Here is a 9,657-nt window from a genome sequence, read left to right as displayed (position 1 = left end):
ATTCAAATCGCTGCTTGAATCCCAATGGTTCATCAGTGGTATGTACTTGTTGGCTGTTGATGAAGCACATTCTGTTTGTAGTAGCCTAGGTATAAATACATTGCCATAATACATTCACCATGTTGTCATTGTCCTTTGACCCCTGTGTTCTTTGACCTAGTGTGTAATAACAACAGTCACAAACACAATTTACTTTTGGTGTTGTTAAACAAGTAGGCTACCCTTACCACTTTCATAGTTTTTCACAGCTGTCATTTGAGTATTCTTCACTATTTCAATAATAGGCTTCTGCTTTTTGGACATCATGCTCATTTACATATACTAAAGTGGGGAAGTATTCATATTTGGATATGGAACCCACGAAGAGCACGCATGGCTCAAACTGTAAATGTAGATACTTGACAGCTTCAGTTAGTAGCCTAGTTTGTCACACTTTAGCCAAAACCCTACTGTGTTCTGGATCACCAACTTGCGACTGCTCACAATGACAAAACAGGCATATTCGCTTATAATAAGCGGATATGGCAGCACTGGCACTTGGTAATGTTTGGGTACATACGAATGAGGTTTTGTTGTGGAGTCCACAGAAGCACGTCTTCCAAAGCTCCGCCCTCGACGATTCAAAATGATGTTCTTGTATGAGGGACTGAGCGAGCGAGTGGGAAAGAGAGGGGGAGAGCGAGAGCGCAATCGGTCGGAAATCCCTTCACTCTCACATAGGCTATCCACAGTATACAAGCGCGCGGTGAGCTGCAGCAAAAGCCCGAGCACCGGCGTCTTCAGTAACACTGAATAGTGAACTGATGATGAGAGCACGCGCACTGGACGCTACCGGACATTGCCTTGGAAGATTTTTCTGTTTTCACTTTTATGCACAGACAGTTGTTGACTGAAGGTCTAAGTTTTGACGGATGTTGTCGTGTGGAATTGGAGGTGTCGGGATGCTGTGAGCCCGGTCTGGAGTAGCGCTGGTTCGGGGTTTCCTTTAGTGCGCAAAGAGAGGACACTTCTCTCTGATGTGCGTAACCACCATCAGCCAAGTTGCGCGCTGTTATTTTCTGACGTGACACTTTTTGCTACAGTTCTAGCGGACCCTCCGTGTTAAAAAGAGGAATTTTACGGAAAACCAAGAGAGCTGACAGCGGACAAGGGTGCTGTTTTGTATCGACAGGATTGCGGTGGTGCTGAATTTTGGATATCCAAAGCGCTTGATTTGTGGCGTGCAAAGGGAAAGCGGCACTCGGTCCGACCCCATCGGTCAAGAGTAGCTACAACGGAGAGGAGTAGCTATCCATTAAGGTATATGAGATGTTTTATTTTTTATTTTTTGCTATTGATATTTATACATTTGCACATTTGCTCGTCTTACCAATGTGTGCGCTCTCATGTTGTCCGTAATGAGGTTACAATAGGAGCCATGTAGAGATACTTTTTTTTATAGCGAGAGGCAGCCTGTGTTTGTTTCTGTGCATTTATGTAAATCATAATTACGACAGACGTATAAAATAATTTGACGGAGTGCTGTCACAAAGTTGCGTGATTATTTGAGTTTTCATTATAATAAACGCCGAGCAGATAACTGTGAAGGGCTGCACGCCTCAGTTTAAATATCAAGAATTTATCGATATCTCACGTTAACATCGCCCTCGATTGTCCTCAGAGCTGATTAGCTCACATGTGACATGTTTTCCCTACACTACTGCTATTGATTTTTCTACATGAAACCGAGTGCTCCGGTGGATTGCTAATCCACGCTTGCTATTACATTGCCACATATAGAAAATAAGCCCTTGACCCCATGGATCCACAGATATAGCCTAACATCTTCATGTAGCTCAAGTGCCGGTCAGTGCATCTTCGCGTAGATTTTAATCGATACCTCGCTCTAATATGAAATATTCAACATTTTCCAGTGCGCCCGAGAACGAGCGCATTATAGATGAGAAAAAAAAACACATCTGACAGGAAACCCTCACAGGAACTGCGCTTATTGCATGTAAACTTGTTCGACGCTTGTAAGCACTGTTTATAGTAGACAGAATAATGAATCTGTATACATTTTGTGAGCTTTTATGGATAAACCCTTAAGTTTGCTATCTTTGGTTATTCCTCGCTCCCACAACACCTGTTGCTCTCGTTTTGCGCATTTCTCATATAGGCTAGCCCTACGTTTCCATCTCACTGCGTTTAAAATTTCTGCGGTTAACTTTACCCGCAGAATGTCGGCTAGTCAACATTTCACGAGATGCACTAGTATCTTTCCTGGTACCAGTCACCAGTAATCGTTAATGAACAAAGCATGCCTGTCACAACAGCGGAATCCGGTCTTTCTGGCCGCTCCCGTCGTCGGGTTGCTTTTAAACCTGTTCGTCTGGTCCGGCTGAGAGAAACAGGTGTGAAAACACAGGGAAGGCTTCAACTTCATTCCACCCAGCTGTGATCGGACATCTCGATTCTTTCTGTGGTTCATTTGTAGGCAAAGCGTTCAGCCGGATATAAAATTGTACAGCAGCCCGCAATGGCTTGCAAATGACCTGGTCTAACTCGGAGCGCATTCATCCGCAGGTAAAAGTCATTTCCTTTCCGCAATCATCGATCAGCACAAGCACACCAGCACTTGAGCAAGATTATCGTGCCGTTCCGGTAGATTATTGATCTGTGGATATTATAAACACGTTATGTTATCCCCCCCTCCATGTCTTTAATGTAGGCTACTGAAACTGTATTCGTCCCTCAACCTGGGCAGTTATAGGCGAATGCGAATTGAATTCATGGAATGGGGGTGGCTGGCCCCCTATAAAGACTTGTACTTTCTAAGGAAGTCAAAACCAAAGTTTTTACATGTAACTCCCAACGTTTCAGTGAGATTTTAAGTAACCACAAAAGTTACAAATTAGTGGGCTTGTATTTTCACCTAATAAATAGGCGCTCACGAACAGAAATCGTGATGTCTGAGGAGGAAACCATAGCAACAGCAGACCGCTGAGCCTTTCGGACGGTACGTTGACAAAACATAAATGCTATCATGTTTTATCAGTTTATTATAGATTTACGTTTCACAAATGGGCTATACAACTTTACTACTGTTAGTTAACGTTCTCTGTCAGCCATATATCTACCGTCTTGTTATTATTACATGGAGATTCCTATTAAAAGTTAAAAAGCTTTTAATTATAACCAGCCCTTAAACTTGATGGACGTAAACGCTCCACACCGAGTATGAGAGTCCAGAGAAACGGGAGGGAATGAGACTCCTCTTGCACACACATTTGCCGTTTGAATGGACCGAAACTTCAACGTTCAAATGCCAAGTAACCGAGTGTAAATGTTTTTAAAATGGGTCTTGTTAGAAATCACATGTAGATTTGACTAAATGAAATACACATTACAGTACCCAAATGAGCAGACTCAAAGGTTATGAGTTGCTTCCTTGAAGTTGTTTCTAGTCTTTACTGTGACAGGCTTCTTTTTTTTTTTTCCTTCTTGATTAATATGCCCATGTATACATTATTAGTTTAATTAGCTAATTTTTCCACTTATTGTGTAATGACAATTTCCAGCTGACAAAACCAACCTAAAATGATACATTTCAGCATTTCTGTGCTTATGGGTTTGTTTTACTGTAGGAAATAATGCAAACAAATTTATTCGGTTTCATTTCTTGTAAGGCAACATCTAGAATCCTTCAACTATATATATAAAGATTAAGTTTAATTAGTTAATATAATGTGCATTTATAATGTTCATGGAAAATAATTGTCTATTGGTCAAAACAACTAAATAACAAGCAGTCAACCAGTGTTGAGCTTCTTCCTTCCCATTTTGACAGCATTACAAAAGTAATACATATATATCAAGTAAAATAAAACCTATTTCACTAATTTTATTACAACCTCTTGGTCTGTTTAACCCATAATATTAGCAGCAGTCCTCCCGTCTTTGTCTATGTTTTCTCTGTGTGTGTGTGTGTGTGTGTGTGTGTGTGTGTGTGTGTGTGTGTTTAGCCATGTGTAATGGTGTGTGAGAGTCTGCGTGCCAGCCTTGTGACTGGCCAGCTCTCTCTGTGTAACAGCCTGGTAGACAGCAGCGGGTCAGCAGTTCATCTCATCTGAAAGTGGGCGCAGACTAATCTGGCCCCACAATGGCTGAATTAAATAATTAAAGTAATCCTCTGTGCCTCGCACTTGGCTGGGAGGGGGGCCTTGGACCACCCATCCAGAACAGGTCACTGAACGCCGTGGAGCTGGTGGCCCATAGAGCCTAGATGGCTGCAGCCGAGGACAAAAGCTCACGTGAACTCAACTCATTGGCTGTGGCATCGAAGTATTGACGCACTCAGTATTTAGGATGTGGTTGGTTAGTGTTTATTGCCTACTGAACTACATTTTAGCTCATTTATGTGGTTTCAGGAGGATTCATTTATGTGGTCTCCATGAGAATGAGCAAATATGAATGTATTTTATTCACAGGTCAGTACACACTTTTTCGATCTCCTTGCTGATTAATCGGCAACATTATTCAATTGGTGAGTCTATCGGCTTACCTCGTGTAACCGTAAGCAAATAAATATTCTGCTTTTATGCTATATTTCTCGTATACGCACTTCAGGTGCACACTAAAATGTCAGTTGAGCCGAATGAGTTAACCATTAACCTAGGACAGATGCTGCACTCACACTTCCTTCTGAGTCAATCATTCTCCTGGCTTCAGACAAGAGCTGACTCCTGAACCCTCATAAATGTCACCGCTTTAATTTAATCCTTTAATTATCACATTGAAACTGGAATGGGGAGGGGTTAAAACAATCATTGCCTGAGTGTGTTACCATGACGCAGTGCCACTGCTGTGTCTCGTCCAGGAATCTGACTCCTGCCACGGCGGTTACGTAAATGCTTTTATTGCTTTATGTTCCCCAGAATCACCTTGCTGTTTCATGCTGAGCTGGATGCCACCTGGGGGGGGTGTCTTGGCAGAGGTATGCCATCCTCATATTCCCAAGGGGTTTTTTTTGCTGGCAAAGGAAGGGTGAGCATTGGTACAATGATAAATTCCTCATTACAAGTCTCTAAAGAGGAAAGAAGGAGAGCGAGACAGTGAGAGTGAGGGAGAGAGAAAATCATACCACAATTTTAAAGCATGTCAGCGGGGGAGGCTTTAGAATAGTAATTAGCCCGTTAAATCTGTTAACCTCACCCTGCGCAACAACACAATGGCCTTCTCGACAGTATATATATGAGCGCATATCTGAAAGGGCACGGGATGGCATAAAAGGATGGTGTGCAAATGAAAGAGAAAGACAGAGAGCTGTAGGAGGTTTTGTTACAAGAGACCAGGTGTGAAATGAATAATGTGTTTTTTGCAGACATGAAATGAGAGGGAAACTGCATTCCCCCTAAAGCTGATGTGAAAATTCTGGCGAAATGTACTGTGAATAATCTGTAAAGAGCCAATGGTGAGACTCCATAGGGGGAACGCCGATTCACACTTTCCTTTGCGCTCACAGCTATTGATTATATTAATGACATCCAGCTTATATACAGCAGTACAATATGAATTAGGCTACACTGCCTGAGAACCGAGCATAAATTCTCATAGGATTATGACAGTAGTCATAAATACCGCACTCTGGCGACGCCTGTCTCCCTGCGAGGAGATCTTAGCTGCAGCTCGACGATGGTGCATTTGAAGACATTATTAGAGAGGTGGACGGGGTGTGTTGATTTAGGGCCTGTCATAAATCGCCTTTCTGACCATGTAATGATGACAATCAAAGTTCGTAGATGAAGAAAAGCCCCACCGACGGCCTATTGTCATTGTAATAGCTAGGCTTTTTGTGTACCTTTGTGAAGGCTAAGTGCTAACTCTGCAACTGAAAGGAAAGCTGTCTGCTAGGTAGCAGTGCTTGATTTGACTCTGTTAGGGCCTCATGTGTTTTGTAAATGTTGCTGCCGTTAAGGCACACCACTCATATGCACTTACGCATTTCCATTACAATGGAGAGTTCTTAGCCGAAAGCCTGAAGCCCAATTTATACTTCTGCGTCGGACCTATGCCGTAGCCTTTACGCCGTAGGCTATGCGTCAGTTTTAATTTATGCTTCTGCGTCGTTGTCCGCGTCGACGTGCAGTACACATGCAAACCGCTAGTCTGCAGTGTCCACGGGCATGTTGCTGGTGTAACCCGCAGTACCACGGCAAAAGCCGAAGAAGAAGCGGCTCGTCGGAGAAGCATTATAGCCGTGACGGCGGCAAATAAATATCAAATCATTAAATCATTATTTAAAACTACAAAAAGGAGACAACAACAGAACAGGAGAAGATTGCATTCTTTCAATCTCCACAATGACTTGTACCACGGCAGATCAACATTGTTTGTCTTCCAAATGAAATACAAACTTAAACTACTTCAGTCTGTGTGCATTGAATTTATTTAATACACGAGTTTCACAATTTGAGTTGAATTACTGAAATAAATGAACTTTTCCACGACATTCTAATTTATTGAGATGCACCTGTACTGATGTATAATGCTATGTAGTATAATAAATGATAAGACACTTGTTCTTTGCTTTGTTTGTTTTTTATATAAGAAGGTGTAACATTAAAATATATTAAAGTGCACATAAACATACACAAAACTCAAATACATACGGAGGGAGGGGTTCTAGCAGACCAATCACAGCGCTTGCGGTCCGCGTAAAATTGACACGCTGTTAGATTTTTGGAGAGGTGCATGTCAGGCTACGGCGTAGGGTGTGCATCTATGCGTAGGCTACGGCCTAGGTTCGATACAGAAGTATAAATTGGGCTTGAGTCATTGCCACCCTTAAATTTCATATACTCAAACATGTTCAGCTGTTTTTCTTTTTTATGACCTTCATGTTTTTCTCTAAGATTTTCCATTTGCCCGAGCGTCTGCTCACAAACACTCACTGACATTCCTTTTCTGTGGTTGTTTTTAGATCTTGTGTGTACGTTTTACACACCCACAGATGTATGGGGCATACATATGTGAGCAAACGTGTGTTCATATTCATAGAAGAGTGTGGGAAAGGATGTCTACAGCCCACATTAGGGTTCCCAGTGTACAGTGACCCTTAACACAGACTCTTTACGCCGGGCCCTTGAGAGCGAATGTCGTGAGAGCTTTTTAAACCCTTCATCTCAACAAACAGATTCACATGCTTTTCATGTTGCGAGAATGTTTTTGAGCTTTGTTGACTTTTCGCGATGAAGATGGGATGTTTTGGTTTAGTTTATATATATAGATCTTGTCCTTTTTGTTTAAACAAATAGCATTTTAGTGCCAATTTTTTCAGCCCGGTTAATCCTTGACCCAGTGCGTTTGAGGTCCCTGCCCTGCATTTTCGGTGACCTTTTTTTCATCAACACACGGTAAAAATTTCAACACACACCTTCAGCAGAGACTCTGACGCATCACTGTGAAATGCCAACTCCATAAGATGGTCGTTCAAAACCACAATGAGAGATACATTGCTTTAAAGGTGAGGTATTTTTCACCTCTCCAGCCCCCTTTGCTTTCTACGCTATTTAATTAGCCACATGAAAGTGTGTCAGAGTCTTCTGTCTCGACAGATTCAGAATTAGACTGTGAAATTAGTAATAAATGAGTCAAGCTCTCATCATATGTGTGATCAGGGTCACACATCCCACCCTTCATTTCAGCCTCATTAGTGCATTGTTCTCCCTACAGTGTCGTTGCCTTGTGGCTGCAGTTGTGCGAGTGTGTTTGTAGTCACTGGTGTCTAATTTGTGTATATTAAAACTGCCTTTCCCATGAATTGGTGGAGTGTGTGAGGTGGTGTGTGCTTGTTGCAGTTACCTTAGCCATTTTTTCGTTGCTCTAACCACACGTTATTTTTTTTTCTTTGCAATCTGTTTATGAAAGGCTCGCTATGTCATGTGTCTGCTAATGGAAAAATATTGAATGGTACATGCACTAAACTACTACAAACAATCAATACTGATGAGTGTATGGAAGAAGTCACTTCCTTTTAGTCCCCAAATGGCTGCCCCAATATGCTGACAGTCATTTTTCTTTGTATATTTGTGGTCTTAAAGTTATACAATTATTTTTTTTTCAACCTCATGGAAGGTGACATTTAAAAACTGATTTTGATTCTTTAGGCTTGGTATTCACAGGCAGAATGTAACTGGTGGCAGCGCTTTCACATCCCCCATTGGTTCACCGCTGGGTCGAGTTGAGGTGTTTGTCTCTTCTGGACAGTAATCTAGCAGCCCTGCCTCATTAGCCATGGGGAGCATGGTGGGATAACATTCCACATATGTTATAGGGGTCTGCGATTACCACAGCGGGAAGCATCAAAGTAACATGACCTTAAACGTGATGGATTAAACAGAATCTGATTTATTTATTTGATTTTTCTTTTTCGTGTTCTTTTGCAGTATGTCACGCTGAGGTTGTTAATGTTTGGTGAAGTGGCAGGAGGGGGGCTGTTGTCAAGACACACTCTATAGACCCGTCTTTTACCTCCCTGTGGTTGTGTGATGTTGCCACAAATTGGGAGCCATTTGCTGTGAATAGCTATCAGCTGAAGTGGCACTGGAAGATTAGAAAGCCACACTCTTCTAACATGTGTTCAGTAACTTAAATACTCAGACAGGAAATGGAAGATTCACATGTGACACTGTGTTCAAGAAACCATGCTTTTGGTTTCTTTTCCTACTTTTTGTAACATTTGTAACATTGTTTTATATGGTTTATATTTATTATTAAAATAACTAATTATTATTAATCATTTATTTTAGTTCAGTTTTTAGTTTTCACTGTTTTTGAATTTAATTTTACTACAGAATAAGTTACAGCTTTTAGAAAAGAGGGAGAATTGACCTAAGGTAACTAAAATAACAAACAATTAAAGAATTAAAGAATCAAAATTGACTATATTATTTTGTTTGCGCACACTGCTATTTTTGTGGTGTACAATTCATCCGTGCAAGTCAATCCACAAAAAAAAAAAAATGTTTGCCTTCATAATCATTAATCCAAATCTGAAAATGCACCTCCCCTCTGATATGACGGACCTTCTCTGATGACGTCAGTTTGATGGCTTGGGCTTGAGCATAACATCCTTAAAAACGCCCCTCCAACTGTCAGTATTGTTCTGAATGAAAGGCCTACTTTACTACATTCAATCAGTTCGCAGTAGAAAAAAAGACAAGCCACACCCTCTGTTTTTCTCATTCAATATTCCGTTTGTCTCGGAAGCACATCACAATGCGGAAGTAAAGTCAGTCGCAACTTCCGGTTCACGCGGACTGAAAATAATGCATAAGGCTCTGGGAGATGAGGAAAAAGAATCATGTTTGGTTGATTTTGTGGTGGTTTTCACCTTTTCATTGACCCCAGGCATGATTCTGGAAATGAGAGCTGAGGCAGTTTATCAATAGCTTAGGAAAGGTAGATCAAGCAGAGTGACAGCATTATTTGAATGGACATCACTTGTCTGCTAGCTTCCTCCTCTCATAGGGTCAGTCAGCCAATGCATCTCTAAGGAATACGGGCATATGTTGTGTTTATTAATTAGACAAGAAATTAAGTTTGCAGAATGAAGGTCAAACACAAGTAACTGTTTGTGACACATTCACTGCCTCTAAAAAGGAGAGGTTTACAACA

General features: G+C 41.4%; 1 protein-coding gene across 1 annotated transcript in view; it reads left to right on the top strand.

Moving 5' to 3' along the window:
- The first annotated feature begins 1,235 nt into the window (after positions 1–1,235).
- LOC107692811 (protocadherin-1-like) overlaps positions 1,236–9,657 on the top strand; it is a 181,373-nt gene continuing 172,951 nt past the window's right edge. Inside the window, exon 1 of the mRNA XM_016492013.1 lies at positions 1,236–1,299. The gene's annotated coding sequence lies outside the window, so the exon portion shown is untranslated. The remainder of the gene's footprint in view (positions 1,300–9,657) is intronic.

This window comes from Sinocyclocheilus anshuiensis, unplaced genomic scaffold (genome assembly GCF_001515605.1).
Source record: "Sinocyclocheilus anshuiensis isolate Anshui unplaced genomic scaffold, SAMN03320099.WGS_v1.1 scaffold774, whole genome shotgun sequence".
In the NCBI taxonomy this organism is placed as follows: Eukaryota; Metazoa; Chordata; class Actinopteri; order Cypriniformes; family Cyprinidae; genus Sinocyclocheilus; species Sinocyclocheilus anshuiensis.
The sequence above is the reverse complement of the archived record's forward strand: the minus strand, read 5'-3'. Positions and strand labels throughout refer to the sequence as shown.